General features: G+C 47.6%; 1 pseudogene; it reads left to right on the top strand.

The window, feature by feature from the left end:
- Nucleotides 1-245: 245 nt before the first annotated feature.
- LOC138419643 (killer cell immunoglobulin-like receptor 3DL1) lies at nt 246-22,036 on the top strand (annotated as a pseudogene).
- Nucleotides 22,037-25,731: the final 3,695 nt, after the last annotated feature.

Below are 25,731 nucleotides of genomic sequence, written 5' to 3'. Positions count from 1 at the left end.
GCAAGATCTGTTCGAATCCTCTTAGGTTTATAGTGTTTAGGGAAACAAAAAGGGATGATCGGGTCACGAGGCACTCTCCAGGATGCGGCTCAAGTCAGACTTCCATCCCTAGCATGAGAAGAGGCTGGCCATCTTCCCATGTGACATGAACCAGGCTGACTGTACCAACAACACTGACCGCTTCCGCATCCTGTGACTCTGTCAGCTTTGCTCAGTTCTGCCTCCTGTCTCACAGAAGCAGAGCCATGTGCCCCACACTCCTCAGCCTCCTGAGTCTCGGTGAGTCCCGAAACACACGGTTGAAGCAGGTTATGGTGGAAATCGGGGGGTCCTTGCACCACTGACCAGGTTCCCTGCATGACGGTGCAAAGAGTGTGGGGTCCATCGGGATAAGCCATCTCTGACGTGGTTTTCCTTCTAGGATTCTCTGTGGGTCTGAGGATCTGGGCAGCTGTGGGTGAGTCCTCCCCATCCCGTATTTCTGTGCTGAGCAGAGCAGTAGCGGTTGATGCAGAGGACACAGGGGCTAGGGTGAGACCCCTGTCAGTCAGTACAGTGAGAGCTGTGTGCCCTGTAGATCCCAGGTCCTCCTATTGGCCTTGATACTCATCTTCACTATTCCCAGAGGTTAGCCCAGCTCTGGACTCTGGAACTGAAGGCACAGTGTGAAGTCTGGGAGCTGGGAGCTAGGCCCACTGAGTGCCATTTCAATCATGAGAGGGAGGAGGGGGCTGTAGCCCACAGACCCTCCCCCACAAGGTGGCTCATGGCATCTCCAGCTGGCCCTTAACAACAGCATCTGCAGGAAGCCCGCTGGACCTGAGCCCAGGGAAGGGTCTGCTCATCAGGCAGGGCCACCTGGACCTTGTCACACACTTGATGTTGGTTAGCTAACAAAGGAGCCAGGTTCAAGCTTTATTTCCTTCTTTTCAGTCAAGTGGCTTTTTCACTGGTTGCCTGTGTTACTGTTAGTCGCTCAGTCGTGTCAGACTCTTTGCGACCGCACGGACTGTAGCTCACCAGGCTCCTCTGTCCATGGGATTCTCCAGGCAAGAATACTGGATGGGGTTGCCATTTCCTTCTCCAGGGGATCTTCCCTACCTGAGGAGTGAACCCTGCTCTCCTGCATTGCAGGAAGTTTCTTTACTGTTTGAGCTACAACAAATCCAACAGGGAAGCCCTCTCACTTCTTTTCCATGCATCAGTTTTTTGGTGGTGTTTCTTTTGCCTGCATCGTACAGCATGTAGGATCTCAGTTCCATGATTAGGGATTCAACCCGGGCCCTTGGCAGAGAAAGTGCTGAATCCTAACGACCAGGCCACCCAGGAATCCCCAGTGTTTTGTGTTTTGAGAGTTTTCAACATTTTGTCAACCCAAGGAGTTGTTCTTCTCCTGATAAGAATCACTGCTGAGAATCATATTCTTAGAATCTCCGTGATGTCTGTCCTGGGTTGACTGTGTCTCTGCCTGTCCCCAAGCCCCAGGTGTCCTTGAGTATCATGGTGATGCACTTCAAGGTTGGTGCCTTGGAAGAATTGAAGGGGAAGCGCTCCAATAAGACCTGTGGGGAGAGGGGACCATTCCTATTTTCCTCTTAAAACCTGTGACTCCTTCTCTCCTAGGTGAACATGACAAGCCCTCTTTGTCGGCCAAGCCCCACCGTTCCCTTAGGACAGACTGTGACCATTCCTATTTTCCTCTTAAAACCTGTGACTCCTTCTCTCCTAGGTGAATATGACAAGCCCTCTTTGTCGGCCAAGCCCCACTGTTCCCTTAGGACAGACTGTGGCTCTTCAGTGTCACTTCCATTCTCCACTTAAGACATTTAGACTGTTCAAAACAGATGGGGCCAGTTTGACCAAGCTCCATGGAAATCATTTTAACAACTTCACACTTGGCCCGGTGACCAGAGAACATGCCAGGTCCTACACATGTTCCGGATTATCCAGGTCTCTCCTAGGGTTATCCAGACACAGTGACCCCCTGCAGATTGTGGTCACAGGTAGGAGGGGTCCAGCCCAGCCCGGGACAGCCATCTATGCAGGCAATCCCATCCTAGGTCCAAGTTCCTTATGAGGTCTAATATTCAGTCAGGATTTCCAGTCAGCAAGGAACCAGGAAAGAGAACCAACTCTGAGAGCTTAAACTCAGGATGTTGAATAGATGGGGTGCTCTGGCCAAGGAAGGAGGAGCCTCCCTAGGCATTAGTTAGACAGGATGCTGCCGCTGCCTGCCAGTAAGGAGGATGGGGAATGACCCTGATCCAGTACCTGCCACCCAGTAGGGAGCTGTAATCCCATATGAAAGAGCTGGAGCCCCAGGGAGGAGTCCCTGGAATGTTTCCAGAGGCATGTGGTGATGGTCACAGATGGGGAAATGTTCCTTTTTTTCTCCACCTCCTTTCCAATCTCCTGCCAGTCATCACTCACATTCTAGATGAGTGTGAACGGAGCCAGGGAATGCATCGTCAGAACCACCCAGCTCCCCACCACACATATTAGGGACAGGATGAAGCTGAGAGCATGGCAACCCACACCAGTATTCTCGCCTGAAGAATCCTATGGACAGAGGAGCCTGGCAGGTTATGGTTCATGTGGTTGCAGAGTTGGACAGGACTGAAGTGTCCGAATATGCATGCATGAAACTGAGAGCAGATCCAACAGCTAAAGAGCTTAGAATAAACACAGAGGAGCCTGGAGGTCTTGAGCAAAGAGAAACAGAAAAGCATGAGCCAGACCCTGAGAACAAGGCTAAAGAAAATGCAACAGAACAGACAGGAAGGTTAACTGGCTTTGATGGTTCACAGGGACACTTTTCACACCTTAAGATGTCAGGTGTAGCGCCGAGGTGGGGTGACTCACTGAAGCTCACAAGCTGTTTGCTCCTAGGTGTGTCCACAAAACCCTCCATCTCAGCCCACCCAGGCCCCCTCGCTCGTGCAGGAGAGAATGTGACCCTCCGCTGTCACTCATCGATGCTGCTTGACAAATTTATTCTGCACAGAAAAAGCAGCACAGGGCATTTCCAGAGACGTGGAGAGACGTTCACTGGTGGGCATGCCCCAGCTGACTTCCCCATTGGCCCCTGACTTTGGCGAGTGCGGGCACCTACAGATGCTATGGGTCCCTCAGACACTCCCCCTATGAGTGGTCAGCCCCAAGCGACCCCGTGGACATCATCATCACAGGTGAGTGTGGCCAGCCAGTCCCTTCTGCTCTCTGTGTCACAGAAGGTCTGGTGTCCTGTCCAGCATCAGTACTGGGAGAGAGTGACAGGCGTGCAGAGACACTCACAAACTCGGGAGAGGGAGCAAACCAGAGAGAGAGGAGGTGTGAACACGGAAGGGAGAAGAGAACAGAGTCCCTGCCGTGTGCTAAGGGGAAGACACAGCCGGTGACAGAGCAAAGGAGCGAGAACGTGAAAGAACGACCAACGGAGAAAAATGCACCAGAGCAGGGACACGGGCAGTTCCTGCTCAGGCAGCCAACGATGGGTGGTTAAGCGGTAGGTTTCCCGCTTTCTTGTCAGAGCTCCCTTCCTCTGTCAGCAGCACATATGGTACCAGACGCCCTGCAGTCCAGGCCCTGGGTGATCGAGATGGAGGTCGACACCCTGACGTTGCTCATCCTCTTGGTTTAACATGTCGTTTTGCACAAAGAGGAGGGGGGAGTGGTCCCTTCAACCCTCCCACTGAGGAGTACCTTCCAGCCCCTGGGTGTGGGCATGGCAGCCCTGAACCCGCCCTCAAGAATGAGATGGTCTAAGATCGAATGATTTTCTGGCAATTTCCACTCCATAATCTGCTTCTGCGTCAATGCCATGTTTTCTGATAGTCCCAGCGGAAGTTAGTAAGTTCTATTTATTTCAAGAGAACCGCACATGTTTGATTTTTTAAATTTATTTTTTATTTATGTTTGTTGAAGTCTAGTTGATTTAAGATGTTGTTAATTCCTGTTGTACTACAGAGTGATTCATTTATTCATATAGATATTTACTCTTTCTTTAAAACAGACAGTAAATGACAATCCATTTTAAAAATTATTAATTTGTTCAAGAGGATTTTAAATGACACCCCATATTTAAAGGTATTTCTGAATGTTTCCCTGTGCTGAGTACCCCTTTCTGTGGGTCTTTCTCTCCTGGTGGTGGGCGGCCTTCTCACTGCAGTGCCTCTCTTGTTGCACACTTCAGCCTTTAGTCCTCTGTTTAGGACTCGAGTTACTTTGTGCTCTGAGATCAAGGTCTCTTCCTTCCAGGTCTGTCCAGGAAACCCTCAATCTCAGCCCAGGGGGGCCCTGTGGTGAGGTCAGGGGAGAACATGACCTTGGTCTGCAGCTCCGAGAGTGCCTTTGACCAGTTCCATCTGCTCAGAGAGGGGGAGAACCTTGGGCGCTCGCAGGCTGGAGAGTGTGGCCCAGGCAGAGCACTCCAGGCAGAGTTCCCTCTGGGTCCTGGGACCCCAGCCCACAGCGGGGTCTACAGGTGCTACGGCTCCTTCTCTCGCTCTCCCTACTCGTGGTCAGACTCCAGAGACCCACGGGTTCCTGTCTGTCACAGGTGAGGAACCGCTTCCTGGCCCATGCTTTGCTGTGCCTGTTCAGTTGCTATTCTCTGTCCAACTCTTTGTGACCCCGTGGACTGCAGCACAACAGACTCCTCTCTCCTTCACTATCTCCTCCTCATGGATCACAGCCTTGTAGTGGTGAAGGGGCCTTCATACCCCAGGGAAGCTATGAGCCAGTCGTGCAGGGCCACCCAAGCCTGACGGGTCATAGTGAAGAGTCTTGGTAAAATGTGGTCCCCTGGAGGAGGAAATGGCAACCTATTCCAGTATTCTTGCCTGGATAACCTATGAAGAGTCCCATGCTTTCAGTTCAGTTCAGTTCAATTCAGTCGCTCAGTCGTGTCCAACTCCTTGCAACCCCATGAATTGTTATGTAAAAATGTAACTTGATCACTATCTTAAGACTAAATAGATCTTAAGGGGAGCATTGGTGAAAGGATTTTCATTTGTTGGGCTGATGTTTGCTGCTAAATCTCCATGTTCCCTGCCCTTATAATGAACATAACTAACATATAGGAGAAATAAGTATTAACCTTTAAGATTAATCATGTTAACCTTGGGTTAAATAAATTCCTTTCTTGATTGTAACTCACTACACCCGCACCCTATAGGAATGTAACTTTATATTGAGAGTGGTGCCTGGTTTAAGAAAAAACACCCTTGGAAGAAATAAGTTTTTTGGTTATCAGAAAGAAAGGATCATAAAATGTCAGCAGGTCTCACTCATGGCCAGAAGATGATGTAATATCCCTAAGACTTATTTTTATACATTTATGTGAAGCACCTGATTTTGATAAAGGTCAGGACTGCTGACCCCCGAGTGACTCTGTATTCATCCCTATGTGTAACAAAAGGTATATAAACAAACCCCCAAATAAAGAAATCGGATCAGTTTCCAGAAAGACTGATTCCCCCATGTCGTTTCTTTCTTGCTCCCTGTTTTTCTGGCTGAATTCCCATCTGGAGCATGGATGCTATTCCACGTAAACCAAGTTATTCAGCCTCTTTTTCTCCACTAATTTTCCTACTTACTATCCATTTCTAATCTCTCTATATATCTGTGATTAAATATGTATTTTTCCAAGGACACCGATGCCGTCCCCACCTTCCAATTCCCTGGATCCACCGGGGCTGGACCCTGGCCTCCTGGGAAGTGGAGACCATACTGATCAGGTTGAGAGCTGCTGACACACTTTGACACAAGGATACAGTAACTCCTGCGTGTAGGGGCAGGGTGTATGCAACGAAAGCAGTCCTTCTTCCGTTGGCTTGTTGGCAGAAGCACGGCTTCCTCAAGGCCACTCCAGCCAGCTGCACCTTCTCCTTAGGCTCTCCATAGCCTTCATCTATACCAGCATCTTCCTCGCTGTTCTTGTCTGTCACTGGTTACCCACAAAGTATGAAGAGCCAAACTGTCACTGGTGCTCTACCCACAGTCTCAAGTCTGAAGGAGGGAAGCACAGCGTCATCTGACCCAGGGGGAGGTGGGCTCATAGCAGAGAATGGCGTTTTCACTTCCTGTAGGTTAAAAACTGATTTCCATTGTTGTAATCCCTGAGGGATTATCTTCCAGAGGACGATGGAACCCTCTTACGCTGTTGGTGGGAATTCAAGCTAGTATAGCCACTATGTAGAACAGTGTGGAGATTACTTTAAAAACTGGAAGTAGAACTGCCTTATGACCTAGCAATCCCACTGCTGGGCATATACACCGAGGAAACCAAAAATGAAAGGGGCACGTGTACCCCAGTGTTCATCGCAGCACTGTTTATAATAGCCAGGATATGGAAGCAACCTAGATGTCCATCAGCAGACAAATGGATAAGAAAGCTGTGGTACATATACACAATGGAGTATTACTCAGCCATTTAAAAGAATACATTTGAATCAGTTCTGATGAGATGGATGAAACTGGAGCCTATTATACAGAGTGAAGTAAGCCAGAAAGAAAAACACCAATACAGTATACTAACACATATATATGGAATTTAGAAAGATGGTAACAATAACCCTGTATGTGAGACTGCAAGAGAGACACACATGTATGGAAGTCTTTTGGACTCTGTGGGAGAGGGTGAGGGTGGGATGATTTGGGAGAATGACACTGAAACATGTATAATATCATATGTGAAACAAATCACCAGTTCAGGTTTGATGGAAGATACAAAATGCTTGGGGCTGGTACACTGGGATGACCCAGAGGGATGGTATGGGGAGGGAAGTGTGAGGGGGGGGGGCTCAGGATGGGGAACACATGTACACCCGTGGCAGATTCATGTTGATGTCTGCCAAAACCAATACAACATTGTAAAGTTGAAAGAAACATTAAGTTAGTTTCAGGTATTTAGAACTGAAATTTTTAAAAATACCATTTACAATAGCACCAAAAAATGAAATACTTAACTATAAATCTAACACAATATGTACATATCCATGTCTAGAAGATGATGAAACTGTGAGAAAAAATCAAATAAAATCTAAGTAAATGAAAAAAAAACAACCAATACAATATTGTAAAGTAATTAACCTCCAATTAAATAAATTTACATTTAAAAATAAAATAAAAAAAATTAAAAAATAAATAAAACTTCCAAAAAAAATTTGTGGACTGACTGAAAATGAGAAGTAAATTCCATTTCTGGAGGGAACTGGGAGAATAAAGTTCTGAGTCCTAGTTGGAGCCAGACTGTCCAGGCTGACTAAGGACAAGAACCCAGGTCCCACCCTCTAGAACAGGCAGCCAACTGGGCAGAAAGAGAAAGAGCTGAGACCTCAGGTCTGGGCTGAGATGCCTCCTGAGCCCTGCCTGGAGACATGGGCACCGGGTCCACTGAGGGGCCGCCCCCTGCTTGAGTCCACGGCCGTGGGAACCCCGAGGGGTGGCAGCCCCCCAGGGACCGCATCCTGTTTGCCCTCTAGGGCCCCGTGGGCTCCTCATCTGCACAGGGCGGGGGCGGGGGCGGCTGGGCGCTCAGAGCTGCAGACATGCCTCCCATCCTCTCTGAGCTTCTCCTCCTCGGCCAGATGTGCAGGGCAGGGAGGGGACCACAGGTGGGCACGGGACGCCCACCCTGACCCCAGGTCAGGGGAACCACAGGGCTCGGGCAGCTGGAGGGGCCAGGGATCCTGATGGGGAGAGAATCAGCCCAAGCTTTCAGTGGCAAATCTCTCCCTTCCAGGGCTGAGTCTGGGCCCAGGGACCTTGAACCATGCACGTGTGTTCTCCCGGGTCTCCTGGGACCCATATCTCTCTTGAGTCCCAGGAACTTGGTGTTGGGAAAGGTCGGGACACTGGGATTCTAGAGTGATGCTGGTGAAACGTGGAAGGGTTCCTGAGCTGAGCTGGGGAGTGAGGGGTGGGGAGGTCCTGGGACTCAGCCTCTGACTTCCTTCCAGGGACCTTCCAGAAGCTCACCATCTGGGCTGAGACTCTGGGGCAGCTCAGGGTGCCCATGTGAATACACCATATGCAGAGCTGGAATGTGAGAGTGAGTACACAGACCATCAGGGAGGATGCTGCAGTTGGCCTGCACTATTTGGAGAAGGAAATGGCAATGCATTCCAGTATTCTTTCCTGGAAAATCCCATGAACATTGGAGCCTGCCAGCCTACAGTCCATTGGGTTGCAAAGAGTCAGACACGACTGAGTGACTTCATTTTCTTTCATTTCATTTTGAAATTTATTTATTTCATTGGTTCCATTTTTAATCTCATCATATACATATTTTATTGAAGTGTAGTTGACTTACAATGTTTCAGGTGCACAGCAAGGTGATTTTCAGTTATACAAACATGCATACATTATTTTTCAGAATATTTTCCATTTTAGGTTATTACAAGATATTGACTATAGTCCCGTGCTATACAGTAAATCTTTGCTGCTTGTTGAATATCTTTTTTTGTTCTTTTTATTTATTTATTTATTTTTAAATTATTTTTACTTTATTTTACTTTACAGTACTGTATTGGTTTTGCCATACATTGACATGAATCCGCCACGGGTGTATACGACCTCCCAATCCTGAACCCCACTCCCACCTCCCCATATCATCTCTCTGGATCATCCCCATGCACCAGCCCCAAGCATCCTGTATCCTGTATTGAACATAGACTGGCGCTTCGTTTCTTATATGATAGTATACATGTTTCAATGCCATTCTCCCAAATCATCCCACCCTCTCCCTCTCCCTCTGAGTCCAAAAGTCTGTTCTACACATCTGTGTCTCTTTTGCTGTCTCTCATACAGGGTCATCATTACCATCTTTCTAAATTCCATATATATGTGTCAGTATATTGTATTGCTGTTTTTCTTTCTGGCTTACTTCACTCTGTATAATAGGCTCCAGTTTCATCCACCTCATTAGAACTGATTCAAATGTATTCTTTTAAATGGCTGAGTAATACTCCATTGTGTATATGTACCATAGCTTTCTTATCCATTCATCTGCTGATGGACATCTAGGTTGTTTCCATGTCCTGGCTATTATAAACAGTGCTGCGGGGAACATTGTGGTACATGTGTCTCTTTCAATTCTGGTTTCTTCTGTGTGTATTCCAAGCAGTGGGATTGCTGTGTCATATGGCATATCTTTTTTTAAAATTAGAAATCTAGCATTGTATTCATACTTCTGTTTTTAAATTTATGGTATATTCCACATCGGTGTTTTGGTACACTTATAGTGAAAACATGATACCAAAATCCCACCATGTCCATATTAAAGGAAATGGAAAACAATGGCAATGTTAATTGAGGGAGGAAATATTGAATCACATTATGTTACTGGTGGGCGTACCTGGTAACTCAGAGGATAAAGAGTCTGCCTGCAACGCAGGAGACCTGAGCTCGATTCATCGGTTGGGAAGATCTCCTGGAGAAGGAAATGGCAACCCACTCCAGCATGCTTGCCTGGAGAACCCCCAGGGACAGAGGAGCCTGGCAGGTCACAGCCCATGGGATCACAAAGAGTCAGACACGACTTAGGGCCTAAACTATTCTCAAGGCTCTGAACTTGTATAACACTTTTCTATTAGTATAGAGATAAAAAGTGGCAGAAGAGACAGAACCTTTTGTCTTGTCAGGGTCTTAAAGGGACATTATGACCAGACCTGCATGGACAACTTCAAGAACAAAGGATTCCAGGATTAAAAGATTTCCACAGTGGAGGGGACATAAGTATAGCTATGGCTGATGCATGTTGATGTATGGCAGAAGCCATCACAGTATTGTAATTGTCCTAAAATTAAAAATGAATAAATTAAGGGGAAAAAAGCTTGCCACAGGACTTCCCTGGTGGTCCACTGGTTGGGAATCTGCCTGCCTATGTGGGGGACATGGGCCCTATCCTGGGACCTGGAAGATTCCACATGCCTCGGGATAGTTAAGCCCATGGGCCACAAGCCCATGTGCCTAGAGCAGGTGCTCAAAACAGAGAAGCCACAGCGATGAGAGACCCTGCACCACAGCAAAGAGCAGCCCCCTTCCCACAGCTAGAGAAAGCCTGTGCACAGCGACAAAGAGCCAGCACAGACATTAACTAGTTAGTTAAAACACTGCACCAACCAGCCACACCTCCTCCTCTTTTAGTGTGTGGGTGTAAGTGTGAAAGTGTGAGTTCACAAGTGGGTGCTTAATCTGTATTGTTCCCTCTTCTCCTTGGCATTTTCTTCCCCATGGGCTAGGGTTATTTTACATTCAGCAAACACTGTTTGACTATCCCTCTCCGTCCCCAAAAAGCCCATCTAACTCAGGTAAGATGATTCTTTGGGGCACAAGTTCACAAAATCGTTGGTCTGCTGGCTTTCCAAATACAGTCATTCTTCCTCTCCTGAAGGCCTCATCACTCTGTCCCTTAACAATGTGAGGTGGGACTCAGAGCACATTCATGAGACTTTAGCAGAGGTGTCGTTCATTTTAGACACAATCCACAGACATCACTCACAGTTGATATCTGTGGTTTAAAAGAAGATACGCAGATGGCCAACAGGCATATGAAAAGATGCTCAGCATTGCTAATTAGTAGAGAAAGGCAAATCAACACTGCAAGGAGGTACCACCTCATAACGATCAGAATGGCCATATTTAGACACTTGATGAATAATAGATGCTGGAGAGGGTATGGAGAAGAGGGAAACCCTCTTACAGTGTTGGGGGAGTGTAAACTGGTGCAGCCACTGTGGAAAACAGTACGACAGTTCCTCAAAAACACTAAAAACACCTTCCATCAGTTCAGTTAGGTTCAGTACAGCTGCTCAGTCGTGTCCGGCTCTTTGCGACCCCATGAATTGCAGCACGCCAGGCCCCCCTGTTCACACCATCTCCCGGGGTTCACTCAGACTCATGTTCATCGTGTCAGCGATGCCATCAGCCATCTCATTCTCTGTCGTCCCCTTCTCCTCCTGCCCCCAGTCCCTCCCAGCATCAGAGTCTTTCCAATGAGCATGAGGTGGCCAAAGGACTGGACTTTCAGCTTTAGCATCATTCCTTCCAAAGAAATCCCAGATTTGGAAGAATGACATTCTAACATGTATACTATCATGTGAATTGAATCGCCAGTCTATGTCTGATGCAGGATGCAGCATGCTTGGGGCTGGTGCATGGGGATGACCCAGAAAGATGTTATGGGGAGGGAGGTGGGAGGGGGGTTCATGTTTGGGAATGCATGTAAGAATTAAAGATTTTAAAATGTAAAAAATAAAAAACTAAAAATAAAAAAAAAGCATCAAAAAAAAATAAAAAAAAATAAAAAAGAAATGCCAACTTCAAAAAAAAAAAAAAAAAAAAAGAAATCCCAGGGTTGATCTCCTTCAGAATGGACTGGTTGGATCTCCTTGCAGTCCAAGGGATTCTCAAGAGTCTTCTCCAACACCACAGTTCAAAAGCATCAATTCTTCGGTACTCAGCCTTCTTCACAGTCCAACTCTGACATCCATACATGACCACAGGAAAAACCATAGCCTTGAATAGACGGACCTTAGTTGGCAAAGTAACATCTCTGCTTTTGAATACACTATCTAGGTTGGTCATAACTTTTCTTCCAAGGAGTAAGCGTCTTTTAATTTCATGGCTGCAATCACCATCTGCCGTGATTTTGGAGTCCAAAAAAATAAAGTCTGCCACTGTTTCCACTGTTCCCCCATCTATTTCCCATGAAGTGATGGGACCAGATGCCATGATCTTCGTTTTCTGAATGTTGAGCTTTAAGCCAACTTTTTCGCTCTCCTCTTTCACTTTCATCAAGAGGCTTTTTAGGTCCTCTTCACATTCTGCCATAAGGGTGGTGTCATCTGCATATCTGAGCTTATTGATATTTCTCCTGGCAATCTTGATTCCAGCTTGTGTTTCGTCCAGTCCAGCGTTCCTCATGATGTAGTCTTTCCATGTGATCCAACAATTCCAATGCCGAGCATTTATCTGGAAAAAAACTATACCTTGAAAAGATTGATGCACCCCTATGTTCATAGCAGCAAAACTTACAATAGCCAAGACATGGGAACAGCCTAATTTTCCATCGAGAGATGAATGGATAAAGAAGATGTATATGCTTATACACACAGAGAATGGACACCACTCAGACATTTAAAGAATGAAATCATGCCATGTGCAGCAGCATGGATGGACCTGGAGATTAACATATTAATGGAAGGAGACAGAAAGAGAAGGACAATTTTCCTGTGATATCACCCGTATGTGGAATCTAAAAGGAATATACTATTGAAACAGGAACAGACTCACAGACATAGAGAACAGGCTTATGGTTGCCAAGGAGGGAAGGACTGGGAGCTTGGGATGAGCAGATGAAATCTCTTTACGCATAGAATGGATAAAGAATGAGGTCCTACAGTATGGGACAGGGAAATTTATTCAATGTCTTGGCATAAATCATAATGGAAAAGAATATACATGTTGGGCTGAATCAGTTTGCTGAACAGCAGAAATGAAGTACACTTCAATACATTTTTTTTTAATTTTTAAAAATCTGTATGCAAGACAGCAAAAGAGATGTCTAGAACAGTCTTTTGGACTCTGTAGGAGAGGGCGAGGGTGGGATGATTTGGAAGAATGCCATTGAAACATGGATAATACCATATATGAAACAAATCGCCAGTCCAGGTTTGATGAATGATACTGGATGCTTGGGGCTGGTGCACTGAGATGACCCAGAGGGATGGTACAGGGAGGGAAGAGGGAGAGGGGTTCAGGGTGGGGAACACGTGTATACCTGTGGTGGATTCATGTTGATGTAGGGCAAAACCAATACAACATTGTAAAGTAATTAACCTCCAATTAAAATAAATAAATTTATATTTAAAAAAATTTGTGGTTTATATGTCTGCAATGAAACACTACATGGCAGTAAGAATGCACAAACTGAAATGACAAAGAATACAGATCAATTCTGAAACATGATATTAAGTAAATAAAAGGACATTTTAAGAAGGGTGACTGTACTGTTACTCCATTGCACAAATAATGATCAAGAGGAGACCTGATTTATTGCTTAGGGAGCATCACTAATGTTAACAACCCCCACCCCCAGCACAATGGTGTGGAATCGCTGCCCTTACTGAGGTTCTTTCCTGTCTATGAACAACAGCTGAACTGGGTGTATGTCTGCCCTTGGGCTCCTGAAACAGCTGGGCCATTTTGTCCCAGTTTGGAGTTGATTGTTGTGGACACGTTGCTCACTCAAGCATGCTGGAGCTTGGAAGTCTCTACTTGACATATTTTGTGTTCATCTGAGTATCTAGGAAGCAAGGTGGTCCACCTGTTTAGGCAGAACAAATCCCCCTCCCAAAAGGACACCACAGTCACCTTTACACACGTTATCTTTGTGTACATGTGTGGTCTTTGTGTTGGAAAGGGAGGAAGAGAGAGAAACAGAGAGAGTGTTGTGTGTGCAAAGTCTCCACTCACAGTCACGAAATAATTTCAGATGAAGAAGAGTCAGAGAAAGACAAATATCACATGATATCACTTACTTGTGACGTGTGAATAAATGAATTTATTTACAAAACAGACTCACAGAGAAGGAACTTCAGGTTACCAGGGAGGATAGTGTCAGGGGGAGGTTATGTTGTAAGTCTGGGATTGACATATACATACGGCTATATTAAAAATGCATGACCACCAGGACCTACTGCACAAAACAGAAAATTCTACTTAACATTCTGCAACTACCTAAGTGGGAAAAGAATTTGAAAAGCAAGAGATGCATGTATATGTATAACTGAATGACTTTGCTGTACACCTGAAACTAACACAGTTAGTTCCTGAATCACATATATTACAATGCAGAATTTTTTTATAATTTCAAAGAGCCATAATATGCATGTCTGGTTCTCTCATAAGAATGTAGAATCAAAGTCTGTATTAATGAGTCTTTAATTGGCAACCTGCACTGAGCCTGACATACGAGGTGGGAACATGTGATTTCTCTTCTGTGAAGAGTTAAGGTGAATGAGATTTATCATGAGCTTGGGAAAGGCATCCTGCATGGTATATACTGAAGCACAGTTACTACTTCTTAAAGGCAGCAAGATCTGTTTGAATCCTCTTAGGTCTACAGTGTTTAGGGAAACAAAAAGGGATGATCGGGTCATGAGGCATGCTCAATGATGTGGCTCAAGTCAGACTTCCATCCCTGGCGTGAGAAGAGGCTGGCCATTGTCCCATGTGACATGAACCAGGCTGACTGTACCAACAACACTGCCCGGCTTCCGCATCCTGTGACTCTGTCAGCTTTGCTCAGTTCTGCCTCCTGTCTCACAGAAGCAGAGCCATGTGCCCCACACTCCTCAGCCTCCTGAGTCTCGGTGAGTCCCGAAACACACGGTTGAAGCGGGTTATGGTGGAAATCGGGGGGTCCTTGCACCACTGACCAGGTTCCCTGCATGACGGTGCAAAGAGTGTGGGGTCCATCAGGACAAGCCATCTCTGACGTGGTTTTCCTTCTAGGATTCTGTGTGAGGCTGAGGATCTGGGCAGCTGTGGGTGAGTCCTCCCTATCCCTTATATCTGTGCTGAGCAGAGCAGTAGCGGTTGATGCAGAGGACGCAGGGGGACTAGGGTGAGACCCCTGTCAGTAAAGTGAGAGCCATGTGCCCTGTGGATCCCAGGTCCTCCTATTGGCCTTGATACTCATCTTCACTCTCCCTAGAGGTTAGCCCAGCTCTGGAGTCTGGAACTGAAGGCACAGTGTGAAGTCTGGGAGCTGGGAGCTAGGCCCACTGAGTGCCATTTCTATCATGGGAAGGGAGCAAGGGGCTGTAGCCCACAGACCCTCCCCCACAAGGTGGCTCATGGCATCTCCAGCTGGCCCTTAACAACAGCATCTGCAGGAAGCCCGCTGGACCTGAGCCCAGGGAAGGGTCTGCTCATCAGGCAGGGCCACCTGGACCTTGTCACACATTTGATGTCAGTTAGCTAACAAAGGAGCCAGGTTTAAGCTTTATTTCCTTCTTTTCAGTCAAGTGGCTTTTTCACTGGTTGCCTGTGTTACTGTTAGTTACTCAGTCGTGTCTGAATTTTTGTGACTCCATGGACTGTAGCTCACCAGGCTCCTCTGTCCATGGGACTCTCCAGGCAAGAATACTGGAGGGGGTTGCCATTTCCTTTTCCAGGGGATCTTCCCTACCTGGGGACTGAACCCTGCTCTCCTGCATTGCAGGAAGTTTCTCTATCATGTGAGCTACAACAAATCCAACAGGGAAGCCCTCTCACTTCTTTTCCATGCATGAGTTTTTTGTGGTGTTTCTTTTTCCTGCACCGTACAGCATGCAGAATCTCAGTTCCATGATTAGGGATTCAACCCCGGCCCTTGGCAGAAAAATTGCTGAGTCCTAATGACTGGACCACCCAGGAATCTGGTGTTTTGTGTTTTGAGAGAGTTTTCAACATTTTGCCAACCAAGGAGTTCTTCTCCTGATAAGAATCACTGCTGAGAATCATATTCTTAGACTCTCCGTGATGTCTGTCCTGGGTTGACTGTGTCTCTGTCTGTCCCCAAGCCTCAGGTGTCCTTGAGTATCAGGGTGATGCACTTTAGGGTTAGTGCCTTGGAAGAATTGAAGGGGAAGCGCTCCAATAAGACCTGTGGGGAGAGGGGACCATTCCTATTTTCCTCTCAAAACCTGTGACTCCTTCTCTCCTAGGTGAACATGACAAGCCCTCTTTGTCAGCCTGGCCAAGCCCCATGGTTCCCTTAGGAAAGACTGTGACTCTTCAGTGTCACTTCCGTTCTCCACTTAAGACATTAAGACTGTTCAAAACAGATGGGGCCAGTTTGACCGAGCTCCATGGAAATCATTTCAACAACTTCACACTTGGCCCGGTGACCAGAGAACATGCCGGGTCCTACATATGTTCCGGATTCTCCAAGTCTCTCCTAGGGTTATCCAGACATAGTGACCCCCTGCAGATTGTGGTCACAGGTAGGAGGGGTCCAGCCCAGCCCGGGACAGCCTTCTATGCAGGCAATCCCATCCTAGGTCCAAGTTCCTTATGAGGTCTAAGATTCAGTCAGGATTTCCAGTCAGGAAGGAACCAGGAAAGAGAACCCACTCTGAGATCTTAAACTCAGGGTGTTGAATAGATGGGGTGCTCTGGCAAAGGAAGGAGGAGCCTCCCTAGGCATTAGTTAGACAGGATGCTGCCGCTGCCTGCCAGCAGGGAGGATGGGGAATGACCCTGATCCAGTACCTGCCACCCAGTAGGGAGCTGTAATCCCATATGAAAGAGCTGGAGCCCCAGGGAGGAGTCCCTGGAATGTTTCCAGAGGCATTGGTGATGGTCACAGATGGGGAAATGTTCCCTTTTTTCTCCACCTCCTTTCTAATCTCCTGCCAGTCATCACTCACATTCTAGATGAGTGTGAACGGAGCCAGGCAATTCATCGTCAGAACCACCCAGCTCCCCACCACACATATTAGGGACAGGATGAAGCTGAGAGCATGGCAACCCACACCAGTATTCTCTCCTGGAGAATCCTATGGACAGAGGAACCTGGCAGGCTATGGTTCATGTGGTTGCAGAGTTGGACAGGACTGAAGTGTCCGAATATGCATGCATGAAGCTGAGAGCAGATCCAACAGCTAAAGAGCTTAGAATAAACACAGAGGAGGCTGGAGGTCTTGAGCAAAGAGAAACAGAAAAGCATGAGCCTGAGCCTGAGAATAAGGCTAAAGAAAATGCAACAGAACAGAGAGGAAGGGTAATTGGCTTTGCTGCTTCATGGGGAGGTTTTTCACACCTTAAGATGTCAGGGGAAGTGCCAAGGTGGGGTGACTCACTGAAGCTCACACGCTGTTTGCTCCTAGGTGTGTCCACAAAACCCTCCATCTCAGCCCACCCAGGCCCCCTCGTTCGTGCAGGAGAGAATGTGACCCTCCGCTGTCACTCATCGATGCTGCTTGACAAATTTATCCTACACAGAAAAAGCAGCACAGGGCATTTCCAGAGACGTGGAGAGACGTTCACTGGTGGGCATGCCCCAGCTGACTTCCCCATTGGCCCCTGACTTTGGCGAGTGCGGGCACCTACAGATGCTATGGGTCTCTCAGACACTCCCCCTATGTGTGGTCAGCCCCAAGCGACCCCGTGGACATCATCATCACAGGTGAGTGTGGCCAGACCAGTCCCTTCTGCTCTCTGTGTCACAGAAGGTCTGGTGTCCAGTCCAGCATCAGTACCGGGAGAGAATGACAGGCGTGCAGAGACACTCACAAACTCGGGAGAGGGAACAAAGCAGAGCGAGAGGAGGTGTGAACACAGAAGGGAAAAGAGAACAGAGTCCCTGCCGTGTGCTAAGGGGAAGACACAACCGAGGACAGAGCGAAGGAGTGAGAAAGTGAAAGAACGACCAACGGAGAAAAATGCACCAGAGCAGGGACGCGGGCAGTTCCCCGCTCAGGCAGCCACTGATGGGTGGTTAAGGGGTTGGTTTCCCGCTTTCATGTCAGAGCTCCCTTCCTGTGTCAGCAGTACACTGTGGTGCCAGACGCCCTGCAGTCCAGCCCCTGGGTGATCGAGATGGAGGTCGACACCCTGAAGTTGCTCAGCCTCTTGGTTTAACACATCCTTCTGCACAAAGAGGGGGGAGTGGTCCCTCCAACCCTCCCACTAAAGAGTCCCTTCCAGCACCTGGGGGTGGGCAGGGCAGCCCTGAACTCGCGCTCAAGAAAGAGATGGTCTAAGATTGAATGAGATTCTGGCAATTTCCACTCCATAATCTCTTCTATTGTTTTAATGCCACGTTTTTTGATGGTCCCAGCAGTAGTTAGTAAGGTCCATTTATTTCAAGAGAACCGCACATGTTTGATTTTTTACATTTATTTTTTATTTATATTTGTTGAAGTCTAGTTGATTTAAGATGTTGTTAATTCCTGCTGTACAACAGAGTGATTCAGTTATTCATATACATATACACTCTTTCTTTAAAAAAGGACATTAAATGACAATCCATTTTAAAAATTATTAATTTGTTCAAGAGGATTTTAAACAACACCTCATATTTAGAGTTACTTCAGAAGTTTTCCCTGTGCCGGGTATCCCTTGCTGTGGGGCTTTCTCTCCTGGCGGTGGGCGGCCTTCTCACTGCAGTGCCTCTCTTGTTGCACACTTCCGGCTTTAGTCCTCTATTTAGGACTCGAGTTACTTTGTGCTCTGAGATCAAGGTCTCTTCCTTCCAGGTCGGTCCAGGAAACCCTCTCTCTCAGCCCAGGGAGGCCCCGTGGTGAGGTCAGGAGAGAACGTGACCTTGGTCTGCAGCTCCGAGAGTGCCTCTGACCAGTTCCATCTGCTCAGGGATGGGGGAAACCTTGGGCGCCCGCTCGCTGGAGTGCAGGGCCCCTTTGGAGCACTCCAGGCAGAGTTCCCTCTGGGTCCTGGGACCCCAGCCCACAGCGGGGTCTACAGGTGCTATGGCTCCTTCACTCGCTCTCCCTACTCGTGGTCAGACTCCAGCGACCCACTGTTCCTGTCTGTCACAGGTGAGGAACCTCTACCTGGCCCATGCCTTGTTGTTCCTCTTCAGTCGCTATGTTGTGTACAACTCTTTGTGATCCTGTGGATGCAGCACGACAGACTTCCCTCTCCTTCACTATCTCCTCCTCATGGATCACAGCCTTGTAGTGGTGAAGGGGCCTTCATACCTCAGGGAAGCTATGAGCCAGTCGTGCAGGGCCACCTGAGACAGATGGGTCATAGTGAAGAGTCCTGACTAAAGGTGGTCCCCTGGAGGAGGAAATGGCAACCCACTGCAGCATTCTTGCCTGGAGAACCCATGAAGAGTCCCATGCTTTACATTATAGTAAATGAGATTGCCCTGGGCAAATCGTCCATTTGGGTTTTTCCATAATATCTTACTGTATCATGAGCTCTATCTCAAGGGCTCCGTTTTGGTGTCAGGAGAACCATAGCACTTCTGCAGAAATGGAGGCAATGAGAAAAAGAGAGGAAGACAGATTGTTGATGGCATCTCAGCCCTTTTACACCTCCTGTATGGATGCTCCACAGCAGAGTCCTGTCTATCCAGGCAAATACAGAAAAGTGTCAGGGTAGACCCAGGAGGAGAAGAGGCTGGGCTGATTTGGGAAGATCAGAAATTGCCTTGGCTCCTTGCTGTTAGTGCTTTCCCAGAAGCAGCTCTGACATACAGGTGATTCCCAATTAAGAAGCACAGACACTCGTTCCTGGAGCAGAGAGGATGTCTCCAGCTTGCAGCTGCCTTTCACCACCAGGCACATCCTTCCCGTCTCCTTCCACCATCCCGTCTCCAGGATGGAGAGTGTACTCAGTGCATTCATGGGGAGGGACCAGAAGTCCCCCCCTCCCCCATCAGTGCTCTGAGGGATGACAGAGTCAAGGACAGGCAGGAGGTCAACCTTCCAGAAAGAATAGTCCTCATTCAGTGGGTATGAGGAAGGTTACTCTTCACCCCTTCTGACTTTTCTCCCCTAGGATCCACTACAAGTAGTTGCCCGACAACCATGGATCCACACACCTCAGAAGGTAAGCAAGACGGTCTCCTATCTCAGCAAGTTTTCGAGAAGACAGGGGGCTCCTGTGTGAGTGTTGGCTCTGCCACCTCCCAGCTCTGTGACTTTGGACTCCTCAATGTCCCTGTCATGTCAGCATTGGAGACCGTTGTCTGCCTAGAACCAGAGGGGGCATTGAGCTTCTCATGCTCTGTGACTGGGAATTTCTAAATTGAACAAAGCAGGTCAGAGTGACCTAACCCCATACTAAGGGAGCTGCTCACCCTCCCTCCACCAGGATCTTTGGGGAAGGATGGCGGGGGAGGTGGAGAATTTTAGGGAGCACCTTCAATATGTGTTATTCCTGTTAGTGTTTTGTGAACTAAGCATTCCACAGGTCAGAAATAAGTGTCATATCTTCTTGAGGATTCCATTCCAGGTCTATGTGGATGGAGGGGAAATGTATTGCGGATTAAAGGGTCACATTCAACCAAAATCACCATGCCTTGTCATACGGGGCAGCAGAGAAAAGCTGCATCAGTGCCCGGGGAACCTTGGTTCAGATGTCTGCTAGTTTTCATGGACTCTTTATCCACTGCTAGCATCTCTCCTGGATGCTTTGGTACCTCCTGGGACGTGGAGACCATAATTGATCAGGTTGACAGATGCTGACAGTTTGATGCAACGATACAATAAATCCAGTGTGTAGGGGCACAGCGTGTGCAACAAATACCCAGACCTTCCATTTGCTTGTTGGCAGAAGCACCGCTTCCTCAAGAACACTCCAGCACATGGTACATTGTCCTTGGGCTCTCCATAGCCTTCACCTCTACCAGCATCATCCTCTCTGCTCTTGTCTGTCGCTGGTGTTCTACCCCAAATCGTAAGTCTGAAGAGGCGAGCTCAGCATTATCTGACCCAGGGGAAAGTGGGCTCATAGTAGAGAATGGCATTTTCACTTCCTGCAGGTTAAAAACTGATTTCCGTTGTTGTAATCCCTGATAGAACATTTTCCTGACACCCATGGAACCCTGTTCTTTTTATGAAAATATGTATTGATTTATTCTTGGCTGCATCAAATCTTGGCTGCAGCATGGGGAATCCTCATTGTGGAGCTGCGGTGCAGTTCAAGGCTACAGAACTTGTGGGCTCAACAGTTGCAGCATTAAGGATAGTTGCTTCAAGGCATGTGGCATCTCAGTTCTCCCACCAGGGATAGAACTCACGCTCCCTGAACTGGAAGGTTGACTCTTAATCCCTGGGCCACCAGGGACATTCCAAGCCCTGTCTTCCCTTCAACTAAAGCCATCCACTTTTCTGTCTTACATGATCTTGGGACTCCGCTGATATGTAGAAGAGCTTGGTCCACAGCAGAAGATGTAGGATGGGTCCGTGGGTTTGCACAGGTTTCTGAGACTGTCCATGAATGGCCGGGCTTGTATATGGGATGTTTTGTTTTGTTTCATTTAGTGGAAAAGACAGGCTCAGCAACCTGGGGCACACCCCTGCCTTTTTCTAACTTTGATGTAACTATCAAAGTTACGGAGGTCTGAAATAACTGCATCCACCCTGAAGGGCCTTGACTCTCTTCCATTCACAGATGTTGCCGTCATGGAAGGAGAGCCCATGGAAGACAGAACAGTGAACGGTGAGGTGAGTCCTCCCAGCCAAAACCCTTACCATAGTCTGAGCCCCTCCAATGCCCAGTGGCCCAGCCTTCGAAGATCACGTCTCAGTTCATCATTCTCACCTCTCTCCTCTCAGGACTCTGCAGCAGAAGACATGATATACGCTCACTTGGACCTCAGGACCCTCTCCAAGAGACGGTCCACTCCTGCTCCCCTGAGGCCCATGCACCCCTCTGCCGAGCCCATTATCTATGAGGAATTCAACATAAACCAAGACCATGCTGAGCCCTGACCTGGCCCCATAATCTGAGCACACAGAGTGTTACAAATCAAGGACCTAGATCTCTTGTTAAAGGGGTCATTCGTGGACACCCCTTCTCCAAAGCAGCCCAGCAGCTCTGAGGTGAGGAGTGGAGTCCAAGAATTATGGTAACATCTTCAAAACTCCCTCCATCTCTTAATAATCTCCTGGCTATTCTAGGACTCTATTGTAACTATCTCACCGTTTGGGGAGATGCTATAATCAATCACTCATACTAGGTAGCTTATCATGATCACCCTACTTTTTCTACAATTCTAATAAAGCATTAAAAATTTGCCAGTTGATTCTTCAAATTAGTCAGTTTAAAATAAAACAAAACCAATAAAAGAAAAGCCCTCTTCAGTACCATTTTACAAGGGTGAACTTATTTGCAGGCTGAAACAGACTAGTAGACTTAGAGAACAAACTTAGAGTTACCAGAGGGGAAGAGTGGTGGGACAGATAGAGGGGAGTGTGGGATTGACGTGTGAACACTGCTATGTTTAAAATTAAATGCTTTCAGTGAAAAAATAATAATGCTAGTTGGCAAAATAAAAAGATGAAGTATACTCTGTTTGAGATAGCCAGTATGGTGCCACTAACCATGTGAGGCTGAATACATGCATGCTAAGGAAACTCAGTCATCTCCGACTCTTGCGACCCATGGACTGTAGCCGCCCAGGCTTGTGTGCATGGGATTCTCCAGGCAAGAATTCTGGAATCGGTTTCCATTCTCTTCTCCAGGGGATCTTCTCGGCCCACCGAACCCAGGTCTCTCACGTCTCTTGCAATGGCAGGCAGATTCTGCACCACTGAGCCTCTAGGAAAGCCCCCTCAGCTTTCTAAAAAGAACAAAGTCCTGGCTTTTGAGAACAGGGATTGACTTGGAGGCCATTATGCTTAGTGAAATAAGTCAGACAGGGAAAGAGAAATGCTGTATGTTTTCACTTATATGTGGAATCTAAACATCAAAATAGGGATTTCCTTGTTGGTCCAGTGACTAAGACTCTGGGTTCGCAATGCAGGGGGTCCAGGTTGAATCCCTGGTCAGAGAACTAGATCCCACAAGCTACAACTAACAAGATACCACATTCCACAACTCAGATCTGATGCATCCAGATAAACAATAATAAGTGTTAAGAAAATAAAAATAGATGAACAAATATAACCAAAGAGAATCAGACTCACAGATTCAAAGAAGAAACTAGTGGTTACCAGAGGGGAGAGGGGAGAGGGGTGGGTGTGAGGGACAGCAAAGTATGTAGAGTGAGTTAAGAAACACCAACAACCATTTATGAAATAAATAACTCACAGGATGATAATGTCCAGCACAGGGAATATAGTCAATATTTTATAAATTTTGTATTGTGTGTAATCTCTGAAAATACTGAATCATTATGTAATACACATGTAGCTAATATAATGTTGTAAGCCAACTATACATAAATTATTAACAATTGTTTCATTTTCAAGGAAATGAAAATGGCCATGCATACATAGAAAAGAAAATACAATATAGGAAAATCCATAAATTAAAAAAAATCATGAAATTAGCATTTTCCATAAAGACAGTTTTACTGTGGATGTCATAGAGATGGTTGAACATTAGAGATAAAATATAATGCTTGAAAAAATTTTAATATAGGAATGAAATAAGAAATTATATGAAAATCATATCAAGAATGAAATCAGAAAATAATTCAGTGCCTCAAAGTCATAGCAGATTAGATATTGCAGCATACATTTTTGGTAAACTTTTAAACGTAGCCAAAGGTAGGCTGGGTCAGAGGTTGCGGTTCAAGCTGTTATACAATCTGAAGAGACAGAACTGGCCTTAAAATTTTCCCGGAAGCCCAATTCCTCCCTCAGCTGGGGCCCCCACACTCTGCTTTTTTAAGGTAAGAAGAGCCTGTGTGAGTCACCTTTCCGTCCTGTGGTCAGCTTGCACACAATGTTAGTTTGGGCGTCATTATAACATCCTGTGTACTCTTCAGGTCTGCTGAGCTGCTGCCTCCTGCTCAGTAGAAGCAGCACCATGCTGTCCACCACCATCAGCCTGGCATGTCTTGAGTCCTGGAATGAAACAAAGCCTGGTGCAAATATTGACCTGGAGGGCTGGGTCCACCTTAACAGAGAGCCCTGCCTCCACAGGGGTGAAGTGGATCTTAATGGTTGGGTTCATCAAGGCTGAGCACCGTCCTTGCCAACGAGGCCCATAGAACAGGCTGGGGGAGTAGAAGGCCAGGTCTGACATGAGATGGATTGTTGAGTCTTTCTTTCCAGGGTTCTTCTTGATCCAGCGCATCTGGGCGCAAGAGGGTGAGTCTTTCCCCCAAACCGTGGTTGCCATCCACCTCAAGTAGGACTCTCCTGTAATAAGAGGGGAGATGGCACAGAAGGTAGGGTGGTGGTCAAGCATGGGAAGTCATAATCATATAAGGGTGAGTCTTCTGGAAGTAGAAAATGGGAGGCCGGGGTGGCTTTGATGGTAGAGAGTCTGCCTGCAGTGAGGGAGACCTGGGTTTGATCCCTGGGTTGGGAAGATCCCCTGGAGAAGGAAATGGCAAGCCACTCCAGTATTCTTGCCTGGACAATTCCATGGATACAGGAGTTTGGTGGGCTATAGCCCATGGGCTCACAAAGAGTCAGACACGACTGGTTGATTAACACTTTCAGGGAAATCTAGCCCCCAGTTCTGGCCCAGAGACCCTCCCCCAGACACTCTTCCCTCTGCTCAGCAGGCCTTATGGGAACCTACAGGAGACTGTGATGCTCAGAGCTGGGGTAACTGGGAGGGTCTGGTGTTATCTGTAGACTGAGGGAAAGCAGCAGGGCCAGGGACAACAGACCCTTGGAGGACATGTGATGGCTCCAACTCTCCAGCAGTTCCATGAATAAGCATTGCAGAGAACTGCTGCTGCTGGCCTCCATTCAGAAGAAGGGGAGAACCTATGCCCTGCCCCCTGAGATTCCAGAAGGTTCTACCACAGACTCCATCATGTCCTGTGTTTCTCATGTGAGCTGACATCATTTCACTCACACAGGTTGTTCTTCCATTGGGTGTCTACTCCGTGTTGTTTTATAAAACACATTTAACATCATCAACATCCAGGAAGAGTCTCTTAGTTGACAGTTGCTCAAAATTCTCAGGCTTCCCTGGTAGCTCAGTGGTGAAGAACCTGCCTGCAATGCAGGGGCTGCAGAAGATGGGGGTTCAGTCCTGGGGTTGGAAGATCCCCTGGAGAAGGAAATGGAAACCCACTTCAGTATTCTTGCCTGGACAATCCCCATGGACAGAGGAGCCTGGCGGGCTACAGTCCATGGGGTCACAGGAGTCAGACACGGCTGAGCACACACACATGCTCAAAATTCTCAGCAGATGTTTTTCGTGTAGGGTGTGCTATGCCTCTGTGGTGTGGGAATCTCCATGCAGCATGGGTTCCCCTGGTTTGAAAAGGAGCCTTAGAGATGTGGAAAGGGGTGGGTCGTCTGAGCCCAGGGAGGGGAAGGGGTTCCCCATTTTCTACTGTAAACCATGCATTCTTTTCCCCTAAGGTGATCACTACAAGCCTTCCCTGTCATCCTGGCCAAGCCCTGGGATTCCTCAAGGACAGCATGTGACTCTCAGGTCACTCCCCTCTTGGATTTGACAGGTTCAGGTGCACAAGGGTGATAGAACTGATGTCCCTGAGCTCCAGGTCGTGATGTTCTGGAAGGACTTCCTCGTGGGCCCATGACTGTAGCACACGCAGGGACCTCGAGGCGGCATATTCTGGAAAGACTGCCTTGTGGCCTGTGACTGAGGCACATGCGGGGACTACCAGACATCATATTCTGGAAGGACTTCTTCGTGGGCCCGTGACTGAAGCATGCGCAGGGACCCCCAGGCGTCATGTTCCGGAAGGAGTTCCTCGTGGCCCGTGACTGAAGCACATGCGGGGACCCACAGGCAGCATATTCTGGAAGGATTCCTCGTGGGCCCATGACTGAAGCACACGCAGGGACCCCCAGGCGTCATGTTCCGGAAGGAGTTCCTCGTGGCCCGTGACTGAAGCACACGCGGGGACCCCCAGGCGTCATATTCCGGAAGGAGTTCCTCGTGGCCCGTGAGTGAAGCACATGCGGGGACCCACAGGCAGCATATTCTGGAAGGATTCCTCGTGGGCCCATGACTGAAGCACACGCAGGGACCCCCAGGCGTCATGTTCCGGAAGGAGTTCCTCGTGGCCCGTGACTGAAGCACACGCGGGGACCCCCAGGCGTC

This window comes from Ovis canadensis, chromosome 14 (genome assembly GCF_042477335.2).
Source record: "Ovis canadensis isolate MfBH-ARS-UI-01 breed Bighorn chromosome 14, ARS-UI_OviCan_v2, whole genome shotgun sequence".
Taxonomy (NCBI): Eukaryota; Metazoa; Chordata; class Mammalia; order Artiodactyla; family Bovidae; genus Ovis; species Ovis canadensis.
The sequence above is the reverse complement of the archived record's forward strand: the minus strand, read 5'-3'. Positions and strand labels throughout refer to the sequence as shown.